The sequence below is a fragment of the Pavona decussata genome, unplaced genomic scaffold (genome assembly GCF_977016875.1).
Source record: "Pavona decussata unplaced genomic scaffold, jaPavDecu1.1 SCAFFOLD_386, whole genome shotgun sequence".
Classification (NCBI taxonomy): domain Eukaryota; kingdom Metazoa; phylum Cnidaria; class Anthozoa; order Scleractinia; family Agariciidae; genus Pavona; species Pavona decussata.
In genome coordinates this window covers 1892501-1898750 of record NW_028145758.1, presented here as the reverse complement: position 1 = coordinate 1898750, position 6250 = coordinate 1892501, and the positions used below count along the sequence as shown (strand labels likewise).

The following is a 6250-nucleotide window of genomic DNA, read 5'->3' as shown; positions in this document are numbered from 1 at the left end:
TTTTTTGCCATTCCGAGCCGTAGAAACCCTTCTTTGGCGCGTTTACTACGGCTCGGAATGGCAAAAAAACACCACACGTGACTCAATCAACATTTCCTTGAAACTTTGTTTCAACATAAAGGTTAAAAGGCGACTTTAAATATCGCTACTCAGTAAAAATTTCAACCGATCGTGTCGCGAGAAGTCTCAAGTTGCAAACCACACAAACAGAGGGTGATTGGCCTGTGATCAATCATTGCCTGGTCCCCCAGTCGATTCTCCCCGCTGAATGTATTGGTCGTGAATCATGTGATCAGAGTAGTACAATACCTTCTGCAAGCAATTGTGCTGCGACACACTTGGTGATACAAGATGGCTGCTATGTTGTTTCTCATACCTTTGCTGGCTGTTTTGTGTATTGCACCGTACACCGAGGCACGGTCGTTTGTTATTGACTACGACAACGATCGCTTCCTCAAAGATGGTCAACCATTTCGCTACATTTCTGGATGTCTTCATTACTTCAGGGTTCCTAAGTACTACTGGAAAGACAGGCTCATGAAGATGAAAGCTGGCGGTTTGAACGCTGTCCAAACTTACATCGCTTGGAATATTCACGAACCAGTTCATGGCCAATATAACTTTGAAGGCGATGCAGATCTTGAGAATTTTATTGATGTCGCTAACGGCGTTGGACTTCTGGTGATCATTAGAGCTGGGCCCTACATTTGCGCAGAATGGGAGTTTGGCGGTTATCCACCTTGGCTGGTGAAAAATACGTCTATTATTTTAAGATCCACGGACAATGAACATTTCCTGAACTATGTTAAGTCGTGGATGGGCGTTCTTTTGCCAAAACTGAAGCCATTGTTGTACTCAAATGGTGGGCCAATCATATCAGTTCAGGTAGAGAATGAGTATGGATGGTACCTTGCTTGTGATCACAATTATCTGAAATTTCTTGAGCAGCTTTTCCGTCAATATCTCGGCAATGATGTCATTCTTTTTTCAAATAATGGGGCCAAGGAGCATGCATTGCAGTGCGGTACTATCCCCTCCCTGTACGCAACTTTAGACTTTGGAACTGAAACAGACCCAGAGGAAGCCTTTGCACTTGTGCGCAAATTTGCTCCGAAGGGACCCCTGGTCAATACTGAGTACTACCCGGGTTGGCTGGACCGATGGAGCATACCTCACCAAACAAGATCTGCAGAAGTTGTTGCTAAAACTCTTGACAAGATGCTGTCAATGAATGCATCTGTTAACTTCTACATGTATGAGGGAGGCACTAACTTTGGGTTCATGAACGGTGCACATTACAGGAATAAAGGTGGTTTAGATCCAAGCATTACAAGTTATGACTATGATGCCCCTCTGACAGAAGCTGGTGATACAACTACTAAATTTCACATTCTGCGAGATACAATTGCCAAGTATGAGAAAATACCACCGATCCCCATTCCTCCTAACACCACAAAGGCTGCTTATGGTAAAGTTCAGATGACAAAAATGTCAAACCTCCTTGATGAACTGCCAAAGCTTTCTATTCCCCTTGGTCCTTGGTTTGAGCCATTTCCTTTTACTATGGAACAACTTGGGCATTACTATGGATTTATTCTTTACCAAACACAAATTCCTCCCAAATTTGCCAACTCTAAGGTTGTCTTGAATATCAGTAGCTTAGTACGTGACAGAGCCATTATATATGTTGGAAAAATCCGCCAAGCCACAATGTTTCGCATTCCTACACAACAAACTGTAACTCTTAATATTGGGGACAAGCTAGAGCTTGATCTACTTGTGGAGAATATGGGGAGATGGAATGGCGGTCTTGCTGAACCCAAAGGAATCCTTGGCAATGTGACAATGAATGGATCAATTCTGATGTATTGGAAGATGTATCCCATAAACTTAGATAATCTATTCTCAGATGGATTTGACTTTCCTTCCCAACCTGTTGAAAACAGCAATACTATTTCTAAAGTGAATAACGCCTTTGCACCTTCATTTTTCTATGGGCGATTGTCCATAAATTCTGTACATGACACCTTTCTTTACTTGCCTGGATGGAGTAAGGGGCAAGTTTTTGTAAATGGTTTTAATGTGGGTCGCTACTGGCCAGTGATTGGTCCGCAGATCACATTGTTTGTGCCAGCAACTGTGGTGGGTCTCCAACCAAGCTCTGTGAGTGTGGTGTTATTTGAATTGGATGGCGCTCCATGCGAGTCCTCAGAGACTTGTTTTGTTGAGTTTACAGACACTCCCCTCTTAAACGGGACTGTTCATCCCATAGTTTAATTTAACTGTTCTTCAGTAGGCGAATCTTTGTTTACTCTTTTTGCCTCATTAACATTATGCTTATCACTATCTGATGATGCTAATCATGCTAATAAAATAAAAACTCTGAATATTGAAAGGGCACAACAGTTTCAGTCTTCTCAGAAAACTTGAGCCCAATACATCGAATGGTTTCGGAGAAATTCTCTTCTAAAAACTCGAAATTTTACAGAGAATGTATGGCCCATTAACTTTTTTGCTACCCAGCAATTGCGCAGTTTTTGATGGCTGATATTTCCTTCAATATTGCTTGCAAAGAGCTGAAAATTACACAAATTGGTCAACTCAATCAGCTCTTTCAACTTTTGCATTTAGTTCATATATACGGCCACAGCTTCAATGAGTTAAGTCGTATGCTAATGATGAAAAATGTAAACAATGAGATCAGCAAAGATTCGCCTTTTGTTATTAACCATCCATGTTTGATTCCATTTCACTTCCTTGCCATTTACCTTGCATTGAGGTATGGATCAATCAACAGTAACTTTGACGTGGTCATGTAAAAACATTAGTTTAACATTGTTTGTTGATGTTGTCAGAACGTCTCCTGAATTTGCATGGAAATTAGACAGGTGTGACCTGAAGGCACTCTGTTACTTTGGGTTAACCCTTTAAGCCCCAGCAGTGATCAGCATCAAATTTCTCCTTGTAATATCAAAGCTTATTCAACCACTGAGGTAATGAGAATTAAGGATAGGATAACCCAATGCAAATTTTCTTGATATTTTAATGACTTCACCCCCATATTTTTATAGGAACAGTATGGGGATAAGATAGGAGAATTTGTTCTTTGATATTTGGGCTTGAAGGGTTTAAATCATCAGAAAAGAACATGGAAGTGTGTGTTTAATTTTGTTTTTCACAATGATGTACACCTGCATCATAATGTATATACACCAGCAAGTGTTGATGGTTTTTGTTTCACTGTAAGGTTATGGAGATTGACTCCATTTTTTCTTTTGAAGATAATGTTAATAATGTACTTGTTAACTGGCCTTCACTTGCGTGAGACAAAGCTTCAAGTAGTACCCAATTTTTTTTGCCTTTTTTCAGTATTTTCCATCTGTTTCCTATTTATATTTTTGTTTTTATTTATTTTCTTGTATTTGCCTGTATTTTTCATCTATTCTTCACCCACCCCAGACCTCCAGATTTTGCTCGGTCAAAACATAGTTTGAGTCTCGGCCAGGGGTAGAGAATATTTCTTGTTTTTTTCTTTCTTTTCCTTTTTGCTACCGAATAACACACTGGCAGACCAAGCTCACTATCAGATAACATGAATGTGAAATCAATGTATCAATTTCATACTTTTTATTTTGGTGAGAAAAGAGCAAGGTTGCAAGGCTTGAGCAGATTGAGGTTGTGCCTGAGTTAGTAGGGATTTCGCGCAAAATGGAAGGAGAAAATACATTAGAGGAACATTTGAGAGTATTCTGAGATACTTTGTGTGTGAAGTCGTTTGGCTGTTAAAATCATTATGCCGGATGGTTTCACAGCAGAATTCAATGATAAAAAAGCTAAACTGGTCAGGTCAAATAAAGGTATGTTTGTGTGGCTCAAGTGGTAAGGCATGAACTGAAGTTGTTGACTCTAATCCGCTTAGGGTTTAGAATGAAGATTTCTTTTTTTCTTGCCTTTGAAAGCCAACCACTCCAAAGGCTCTAAACAATTTTAAAAATTTCACCTTTAGTCAAAAATACAAACAATCAAAAATGTTTTAAAATTAAGATAATTTCCACAGAATATGAAGAAAGCTTGGAAAAACGTTTCCTTGTGGCCAGACTGAAAAGTGTTTGAGATCACTATGGAACCTCATTAAATATACCTGACAAAAATGTTTTCTCATAGAACGAAAAATTGCATGCCCCAAACTCAAAGTTTTATAAATCGACATCAGGCTCATGTGTTACTGGATACTGCATGAACTTGGGCAGGCAGCTACATTCCTGCGAAAAAAGCCTGTCCTTTTCAGGCAAGGGAAAGGGGGCAAGAGAACCTGTTCCCAGTGTAGGGACTATGACCCCAAACTATTGAATTAGCTCAATCTCGCTGAGAGGAATAACAAATGACCGTGCCTAAGAGTATGGTGCAATACACAAGACACTAACAAAGGAAGTAAAAATCTCAGAGCAGCAGCCATCTTTATAAAAGTTCCTCTTGCAAGTCGGGCCGTATCATGTGACTTTGTCACGCAAAGTCGTATCATGTGTCTACTACCAGGTAAATTGGTCTCTTTTTTTGTCAGGCAAAGTCGTATCATGTGACTACTCCCAGGTTAATATTGGGGCCCTACTTTGTCGAGTGAACCATGTCATCATGCTCAGTGCAATACACTAGAGTTATTCCCCCTTGCAAGTCGTATCATGTGACTCCTCCCGGGAAAATTTGTCAGGCAAAGTCGTATATACCCTACTTTCTATGTTAATGTTGTGTAAATAGTGTGAAATAAATGAACCTTGAACCTATATGTGAGTACTACCAGGTAAATTGGTCTCTTATTTTGTCATGCAAAGTCAAATCAAGAGACAACTCCCTGGTAAATATTGGTTTTCTATTTTGTTGCGTGAATCATGTGATCAGTGCAATATATTTATTTATATATTTTTTCCCCTTGCAAGTTGTATCTGTGACTATTTTTCCAGGTTTTACACTCCCAGGTGAACTGGTCTTCTATTTTGTAGTGGAATCATGTGATCAGTGCAATATATTTATTTATATATTTTTTTCCTTTGCAAATTGTATGTGACTCTCTTTCCGGGCTTTACACTTCCAGGTGAATTGGTGTTCTATTTTGTTACGCAAAGTTGCTCCCAGGTGAATATATCGGTCTACTATTTTGTAGTGGGATCATGTAATCAGTGCAATATATTTATTTATATATTTTTTTTCCCTTGCAAGTCGTATCTGTGACTACTTTTCCGGGTTTTACACTCCAAGGTGAATTGGTCTTCTATTTTGTCACACAAAGTCGCATCATGTGACTACTCCCAGGTGAATATATTGGTCTTATATTTTGTAGCGTGAATCATGTGATCAGTGCAATATATTTATTTATATATTTTTTTCCCTTGCAAGTCGTATCTGTGACTATTTTTCCGGGTTTTATACTCCCAGGTGAATTGGTCTTCTATTTTGTCACGAAAAGTCGCATCATGTGACTACTCCCAGGTGAATATATCGGTCTTCTATTTTGTCGCGTGAATCATGTCATCAGTGCAATATATTTATTTATATATTTATTCCCCTTGCAAGTCGTATCTGTGACTATTTTTCCGGGCTATATACTCCCAGGTGAATTGATCTCCTATTTTGTCACACAAAGTCGCATCATGTGACTACTCCATGCTGAATATTGGTCTTCTATTTTATAGCGTGGATCATGTGATCAGTATTGAAAAATTCTGCACGCGATCGGAGCCGACACACCTGGTGATACAAGATGGCCGTTGTGTCATTGAAGGTGCTCGTACCTTTGCTGGCGGTTTTGTGTATTGTACCGTGCTCCGAGGCTCGGTCGTTTGTCATTGACTACGACAACGATCGCTTCCTCAAAGATGGCGAGCCATTTCGCTACATTTCTGGATGTCTTCATTACTTCAGGGTTCCTAAGTACTACTGGAAAGACAGGCTCATGAAGATGAAAGCTGGCGGTTTGAACGCTGTCCAAACTTACATCGCTTGGAATATTCACGAACCAGTTCATGGCCAATATGTCTTTGAAGGCGATGCAGATCTTGAGAATTTTATCGATGTCGCTAACAGCGTTGGACTTCTGGTGATCATTAGAGCTGGGCCTTACATTTGCGCAGAATGGGATTTTGGCGGTTATCCAGCTTGGCTGGTGAAAAATACGTCGATTATTTTAAGATCCACGGACAATGAACATTTCCTGAACTATGTTAAGTCGTGGATGGGCGTTCTTTTGCCAAAACTG

General features: G+C 39.7%; 2 pseudogenes across 3 annotated transcripts in view; both read left to right on the top strand.

The window, feature by feature from the left end:
* Positions 1-311: 311 nt before the first annotated feature.
* The window catches only part of LOC146451595 (beta-galactosidase pseudogene), a 9679-nt pseudogene continuing 3740 nt past the window's right edge, over positions 312-6250 (top strand). Inside the window, exon 1 of one of the 2 annotated variants that reach the window (XR_014860005.1) lies at positions 312-3219. The product of XR_014860005.1 is annotated as a beta-galactosidase pseudogene, transcript variant X1 (transcript). Of the gene's footprint in view, positions 3342-6250 lie in introns of both variants that reach the window. The other variant, XR_014860006.1, reaches the window with a different exon arrangement.
* LOC146451594 (beta-galactosidase pseudogene) overlaps positions 5559-6250 on the top strand; it is a 4432-nt pseudogene continuing 3740 nt past the window's right edge. The window contains exon 1 of the transcript XR_014860004.1: positions 5559-6250. This exon is cut by the window's right edge and continues 2089 nt beyond it. The product of XR_014860004.1 is annotated as a beta-galactosidase pseudogene (transcript).